This window comes from Nerophis lumbriciformis, linkage group LG20, assembly GCF_033978685.3.
Source record: "Nerophis lumbriciformis linkage group LG20, RoL_Nlum_v2.1, whole genome shotgun sequence".
Taxonomy (NCBI): domain Eukaryota; kingdom Metazoa; phylum Chordata; class Actinopteri; order Syngnathiformes; family Syngnathidae; genus Nerophis; species Nerophis lumbriciformis.
Window position 1 is genome coordinate 29,523,321 of NC_084567.2, and position 8,408 is coordinate 29,531,728.

The 8,408-nt window shown below is 40.9% G+C and overlaps 1 long non-coding RNA gene across 2 annotated transcripts; it reads left to right on the forward strand.

Annotated features, from left to right (window-relative positions):
- The first annotated feature begins 764 nt into the window (after positions 1–764).
- LOC133619622 (uncharacterized) lies at positions 765–5,283 on the forward strand. Of its 2 annotated transcripts, XR_012051031.1 has the most exons (4): positions 765–833; positions 4,656–4,801; positions 4,907–4,945; positions 5,004–5,283. It is a non-coding gene; the product is annotated as an uncharacterized lncRNA (long non-coding RNA). The 2 variants fall into 2 exon arrangements; XR_012051030.1 differs by having other exon boundaries at positions 4,907–5,283.
- Positions 5,284–8,408: the final 3,125 nt, after the last annotated feature.

An 8,408-nucleotide genomic window follows, 5' to 3' on the forward strand; every position in this document is an offset into this window, starting at 1 on the left:
TTCAATGCCTTTTCTTAGGGGCACTCACCTTTTGTTTATTTTTGGTTTAAGCATTAGACACCTTTTTACCTGCACGCTGTTTCCGACATCTACAAAGCAATTAGCTACCGACTCCCACCTACTGATATGGAAGAGTACAACACGGTTACTCTGCAGAGCTCTAGACAGCACCGACACTCAACAACAACACATAATTTGCAGACTATAATTACTGGTTTGCAAAAAATATTTTCAACCCAAATAGATGAAATGAGATCATCTCCAATGGCACACCAGACAATATCGCACTCTTAAGGCCCAAGCTGTTTGTTTACATGCTTTTTTTATTTCTCTTTGCTATTTGGGCTTATTGGACCCTAATTAGAATAAAAACTAAGAATCATATTTTGATATGATGTACTTAGTCCATAAGTACACAAATGTGTACTTCATGACATGTTAATTCTTATTTTTACACTTTTTTTTTCCAAATTCCATTGTATGTTATACTCTTCTGACACCACCAGATGGCAGTATAAGTGTCCACATAAGCGGCCATAAGACCCCAATTCGGTAGTGTACACAATTTTGGAAATAAGAGCTAAAAGGTGCTGTCCACGCATGTGGCCACTAAGCCTTTAGAGGTGTTAATGCATCAAAATGAGTTGTGTTGAAGAAATTTTTAAACAGACTTGTATTAAGTCCCTCATGGCACAAGTGTCATTATAACATGTTTGCTGAAAGATGCTCATTTCAATGTTTTTCACTGTTCTCTTTTGTTTGTCTTGTTTGCAGCATATTGCAGGTCCGAGATCCTTCTAAATGTTATGTAGTACTCAAGATCAATAAGGATGGTAAGTATGTTTGGATAATGATCTCCTTTAAATGATTTTCAACATAAAGTTTGTTGGACTGATATTGTATTCAGTGTATGTTCTCTTGTGAGTTTTCTCATTTTTGCAGTTACATTGTTCCATCCTCCTAAAAGTACACATGAAGAACACAGGTGTCAAACTCAAGGACCGGGGGCCAGATGTGGCCCGCCCCGTCATTTGATGTGGCCCTTAAAAGCCTGGAAATACTAAAAAAGTACTATAACTTTTCTTACTAAATGTATTATTTCTTTCTATTTTGGGAGAAAAAAAATATATGCACTCCATGTAATCGCAAATCATGTTAACTTAAATATTGTCTAATTATGCAAAAATATGTTATCAAACATTCAAACCCATCCATCCATCCATTTTCTACCGCTTATTCCCTTTTGGGGTCGCGGGGGGCGCTGGGGCCTATCTCAGCTACAATAGAAATACATACTAATAATAATGATTTCAAAGCAAGATATCCATCAAATTGTGCAATCTAAAAGTAGCAATAGATTTCATGGGAAAATTGTGAAATTTACTGTGGTTTTTACAGCATTTTTCTCTAAATAAAAAAAACAGTTTTGTTTTTTTTACTGTAGTAAACTGTGGTACAGTTTTGGCATTTACAGTAATGCACTGAAAAATCTACAGTTGTTGATTTGAGGAAAAAAACAACTAACAAACTGGCAGCTCAGGTCCCAAAATTTTACACAAGAATAATAATTTTTTTTAAATTCCTGGATCCTAAAATACTTTTTACCTTTTTGTAAACAATTGTGTTTTTATGTCTATTGTGTGATTCATAAATTTGACTGTAATTTTTTTTTTAATTATTTACAGTAAAAAAAAACATGTACATTTTACAGTAAAATTATGGCAACTGAGCTGCCTTTTTTATAACATAAAAACAGCAGTCACAGAGGCTTACACTTGCATTGCATCTCCTGAACCTTGCAAAATAACCGGGGATAACGAACTCAATATTGCTTTAAATATTTACACAAGAATAATAGTTATTAAAAAATGTTATGTTATGTTATTAATATATCACGAGGGAGGTGCTGGACATTGAGTCCGAATGGACCATGTTCCGCGCCTCTATTGTCGAGGCGGCTGATTGGAGCTGTGGCCGCAAGGTAGTTGGTGCTTGTCGTGGCGGTAATCCTAGAACCCGTTGGTGGACACGGGCGGTGAGGGATGCCGTCAAGCTGAAGAAGGAGTCCTATCGGGTTCTTTTGGCTCATAGGACTCCTGAGGCAGCGGACAGGTACCGACAGGCCAAGGAGTGTGCGGCTTCAGCGGTCGCAGAGGCAAAAACTCGGACATGGGAGGAGTTTGGGGAGGCCATGGAAAGCGACTTCCGGACGGCTTCGAAGCAATTCTGGACCACCATCCGCCGCCTCAGGAAGGGGAAGCAGTGCACTATCAACACCGTGTATGGCGAGGATGGTGTTCTGCTGACCTCGATTGCGGATGTTGTGGATCGGTGGAGGGAATACTTCGAAGACCTCCTCAATCCCACCAACACGTCTTCCTATGAGGAAGCAGTGCCTGGGGAGTCTGTGGTGGGCTCTCCTATTTCTGGGGCTGAGGTTGCTGAGGTAGTTAAAAAGCTCCTCGGTGGCAAGGCCCCGGGGGTGGATGAGATCCGCCCGGAGTTCCTTAAGGCTCTGGATGCTGTGGGGCTGTCTTGGTTGACAAGACTCTGCAGCATCGCGTGGACATCGGGGGTGGTACCTCTGGATTGGCAGACCGGGGTGGTGGTTCCTCTCTTTAAGAAGGGGAACCGGAGGGTGTGTTCTAACTATCGTGGGATCACACTCCTCAGCCTTCCCGGTAAGGTCTATTCGGGTGTACTGGAGAGGAGGCTACGCCGGATAGTCGAACCTCGGATTCAGGAGGAACAGTGTGGTTTTCGTCCTGGTCGTGGAACTGTGGACCAGCTCTATACTCTCGGCAGGGTCCTTCAGGGTGCATGGGAGTTTGCCCAACCAGTCTACATGTGTTTTGTGGACTTGGAGAAGGCATTCGACCGTGTCCCTCGGGAAGTCCTGTGGGGAGTGCTCAGGGAGTATGGGGTATCGGACTGTCTGATTGTGGCAGTCCGCTCCCTGTATGCTCAGTGCCAGAGCTTGGTCCGCATTGCCGGCAGTAAGTCGGACACGTTTCCAGTGAGGGTTGGACTCCGCCAAGGCTGCCCTTTGTCACCGATTCTGTTTATAACTTTTATGGACAGAATTTCTAGGCGCAGTCAAGGCGTTGAGGGGATCTGGTTTGGTGGCTGCAGGATTAGGTCTCTGCTTTTTGCAGATGATGTGGTCCTGATGGCTTCATCTGGCCAGGATCTTCAGCTCTCGCTGGATCGGTTCGCAGCCGAGTGTGAAGCGACTGGGATGAGAATCAGCACCTCCAAGTCCGAGTCCATGGTTCTCGTCCGGAAAAGGGTGGAATGCCATCTTCGGGTTGGGGAGGAGACCCTGCCCCAAGTGGAGGAGTTCAAGTACCTCGGAGTCTTGTTCACGAGTGAGGGAAGAGTGGATCGTGAGATCGACAGGCGGATCGGTGCGGCATCTTCAGTAATGCGGACGCTGTATTGATCCGTTGTGGTGAAGAAGGAGCTGAGCCGGAAGGCAAAGCTCTCAATTTACCGGTCGATCTACGTTCCTATCCTCACCTATGGTCATGAGCTTTGGGTTATGACCGAAAGGACAAGATCACGGGTACAAGCGGCCGAAATGAGTTTCCTCCGCCGGGTGGCGGGGCTCTCCCTTAGAGATAGGGTGAGAAGCTCTGCCATCCGGGGGGAGCTCAAAGTAAAGCCGCTGCTCCTCCACATCGAGAGGAGCCAGATGAGGTGGTTCGGGCATCTGGTCAGGATGCCACCCGAACGCCTCCCTAGGGAGGTGTTTAGGGCACGTCCGACCGGTAGGAGGCCGCGGGGAAGACCCAGGACACGTTGGGAAGACTATGTCTCCCGGCTGGCCTGGGAACGCCTTGGGGTCCCACAGGAAGAGCTAGACGAAGTGGCTGGGGAGAGGGAAGTCTGGGCTTCCCTGCTTAGGCTGCTGCCCCCGCGACCCGACCTCGGATAAGCGGAAGAAGATGGATGGATGGATGGAAAAAATGTTCCTGGATTCTAACTGGATTGCGTGCAAATACCTTTTACCTTTTTGTAAACAATTGTGTTATTATGGCTATTGTGTGATTCATCAATTTTACTGTAAAAATTGCAGGGTTTTTTTATTTACAGTAAAAAAAACAAATCTACATTTTACAGTAAAATTCTGGCAACTGAGCTGCCTTTTTTTTTTTTTTTAACCATAAAAACAGCAGTACGGTTTTTCCATTACAGTAATGTACACAACATTTTGAGGTGAATTTATTGCAACTTACAATATTTTTTCTACATTTTAGTTTTTAAATAATCTATTAATACAATGCATAAAGAAATTGTGTAATAATATTATTCACTGTTAGAAGCGGCCCTCTGAGGCCAAACCTAACTGCGATGTGGCCCTCAGTGAAAACGACTTTGACACCTCTGCTGTAGAAGCTAAACAAAATACCGATCCCATTCCTAAAAACATGGATGCAAACTAATTATCTATCCACCCTGGTAGCTGTTTACAATGTTTATTATTTGTGAGTTTGCTCTCTGTGGTAGGCACTTAACAATTGTTGGTTACACATTACTGATGGATGTGAAAGAAACTAATTGAACTGCTTTGACCAAACAACATTGTATAGTGATTTTTTTTGGAGGTTCTTGTTTCGCTATGATCAAACTAATTAAACATTTTTATTGTGCAGGTAATAATCCGTGATCGGATTTGTCTTCAACATGGACATATGGATGTTGATGATTCCGGAACTGCTCCAAGTTCATCGCTATGTGCTCACCTACAGGTTCATCCAGGATCCCTCGGAGTTCCTATTTAATTCAATCAGAGTTTCAGGTAGGGTTGATGATGTTTTAACTATAATACATTCTGGAAACAATTGATGTCTTTATATACTATGCCTTTAGTGTAATTCCGTATTGTGTCTGTTTTCCATATAAGGCGGCTGGAACAACAATCCAGCTTGCACGCCAGTTCCAGGTCTGATGGTTTGCTTTGAGTGTGGCAGCCCAAGATAACACAGGTTCTCTCTCTGCAGTAAAGATGTCCTCATCTGAAATTGCAGAAAAACAAATCTCCATTTGCCAACCTTTTCGGTCATTGTGTGTGACCACAGTTATCTTCTCATTGGGGTTGCTGGTCTGGTGGAAATTCTCTGGTCTACAAAGCACGATTTGTAGTTTTTCATTTGCAATGTATCATAGCTACATGTATAAAGTTTACATTTGAAAACCGTGTGAAAATCAGTTAATTATTGAGAAAGTTATGATGGAATAAATGTGCAGACACTTCATTGATCCTGTCACTAGATAGAGATGTTTAAGATGGCGTCCCGACGGCTCGTCAGGGCCAATAGGCAGTAGCGGTCGATGCGGCATCTCTATATAAGATATTTATGTATAAACATGTATTTTTTTTAAAATTATTTTTATTTATTTTTATTTTTATTTTTTTTACCAAATCTGCAAAATCTTCCACCACAAATATTTTTCTTAGTGGAACTTTTTTTTTTTTTTATGTATAAACATATAAACATGTATTGATCCATAATACAACACTGCACTGTTGTTTTCTTACATGCCAGTCCGCAGTCTTTCAATAGAAACTTCCTGTTCTGATGTCAGAATATGAAAAAACATGTTTTTGTTAGGTTTTTTTCGTTTCTGGTCAATGGTGATAAACATGTTCGCTATCGAAATATTCAAAAAAAATACATAAACGTTTTTGGAATCTTGTTATTGTTCTTATACACTAAAAAGAAAAATGTATTGTTTGAAAAATAGAAATAAACCAATTGTTTTTTTGATTTTCAATTCCCATGTTATCAACTTTTTGTGCTTTTGTCCAGGTTTTTTCTGTTGATTTTTGTTTTCTTGATATTTTCTTAAAGATCAAAGTTTACCCTCTTTATATTTTTTGTATTACATTTTGGTAACACTTTAGTATGGGGAACATATTCTAAGTAACAAATACTTAATTTAGAGTTATTTGGACACTGGGGGAACATATAAGGGTTAGGGTTAGGGTTAGTGTTACTAATAAGCAATAATTCTGAGGTTATTGAGGGAAGACTCTTATTTAATGGCTTACTAGTTGTATAATAAGGTCATGCAGAGGGTTAGGGTTAGGGGTTAGGGTTAGGGTTAGCAGAAAAGGTTAAAAAATGAATCTTTACCATGTTGTCGTGCCTTATTTTGAATTTGTTGTTGTTTCCTGTGTGTAGTGCTTTAGTTCCTGTCTTGCGCTGTTATTTTGGTGACTTTTCCTGTTTTGTTGGTATTCTCCTGTAGCAGCTTCACGCCTTCCTTTGAGCACTATTGCCCGCACCTGCTTTGTTTTCACAATCAAGACTATTTAAGTTGTGTGCACGCTATCCTTCTTTGTGGGGACATTGTTGATTGTCACGTCATGTACGGGATGTGCTTTGTGGACGCCGTCTTTGCTCCACACGCTGTAAGTTTTTGCTGTCGTCCAGCATTCTGCTTTTGTTGACTTTGTAGCCAGTTCAGTTTTACTTTTGTTTGCTATTACTTTTATTAATTTTTTGGTTTAAGCGTCTCCCGCTGTGCTCTGCATATTGGGATCACGACAAACAATCCTCGACGCGTTCCGACTTTTCCAAAGCAATGAACTACCTGCTGCCACCTACTGATATGGAGCATTACAAGATTACCCTGCCGAGCTCTACACAGCACAGGCACTAGACAACGGCACATTAGTATGATTATTGATTTGCAAAAAATAGTTTTTGCACCATTTAGGTGAAGTTGCATAGTTTCCCACGGCACACCAGACAATATCTCACGGCACACTAGTGTGCTGCGGCACAGTGGTTGAAAATCACTGCTGTAACATATGTGTCAGCTATTGGATGCTTGAATAAAGTATCTATCTATCTATCTATCTATCTATCTATCTATCTATCAAACATGGTGTTAAAACATGTAAATTATGAAATAATGAAATCAATAATTACACTGTGAAGTAACTAATTAAATCATGAAATTGTGAAATTAATAAATTAATGATACATTTATTAGACTATTTTGTTCCAATTATACTTCATTATTGATACATTAAATTGCTTAAAAAAATTTTTAATTTAATGTTGCCTTATTTAGCCCTCCATATTATTGACCCTTCATAACAAGTCATGTTGGGGGTTTTCGTTGTGTACTTTTGTAGCTGTATGTAGAAATGGCGCCGCTGAAGTGGCAGCTGCTGTGCTCTTTCCATGTCTTTTATGTCCTTTGTGTTCTTTAATGTTTCCTACTTGTTTTCATGGGACTACTTTATGTTTGTGGACTTTTTGAATCTGCAGTGCAACCGCATAATTTCCCCCATTGTGGGATAAATAAATTCTAACCTGTCATGTAGAGCGGTGGTCCCCCAACCACCGGTCCGTGAAGCATTTGCTACCGGGCCGGAGAGAAACATTGAATAATTTATAAAGGACTGCATTTTCTCCGACTTAACTTTGGCCTGTCCCACTAGACCAGGGGTGTCAAACTTGTTTTTATTGAGGGCCACACCGCAGTCATGGCTGCCAATAGAAGGCCGCTTGTAACAGTAAATAATTCATGAATTTGCCTATGAATTTAAATATTTTACGTAAAGAGTAAAACAAATCTGTGGATTTGACCACTGTTTTTTTACAGGCCAGACTTTTACTCCAAAATATGTGCTGTTATTTTATCATTGTTATTATTACAACATATTACTGTAAATAGAAATACAGTACCGCTGTTTAATTTTATTTTGGCAACTCAGCTGCCAGTTTTTTACCAAAATAAAATGTGCTACCATAAAATCATCAACCGTGGATTTAAAAAAACAAAAACAAACTGACAGCTCAGTTGATAGAATTTTACTGTAAAAAAATAAATATTGGTCAGGTTTTTTTTCAACTCACAGTAATATGCTGTAAAAAAAAATTCCTAAATTTTACAGTAAAATCTATTGGTCATGTTTATAGTGTACAATTTGATGGATAACTTGCTTCCAAACCATAAATTAAGCAGATATTTAAGTATTTATTTGGATTTGACCATAAAAGTTATGTTATTTTAAGTCCCATCTTAAAACTCATTTGTATACTCTAGCCTTTAAATAGACCCCCCTTTTTAGACCAGTTGATCTGCCGTTTCTTTTCTTTTCTCCTCTGCCCCCCTCTCCCTTGTGGAAGGAGGGGCACAGGTCCGGTGGCCATGGATGAAGTGCTGACTGTCCAGAGTCGGGACCCGGGGTGGACCGCTCACCTGTGCATCGGTTGGGGACATCTCTGCGCTGCTGACCCATCTCCGCTCGGGATGGTCTCCTGCTGGCCCCACTATGGACTGGACTCTCACTATTATGTTAGATCCACTATGGACTGGACTTTCACAATATTATGCGAGACCCACTCGATGTCCATTGCATCCAATCTCCCCTGGGGTGGGGGGGG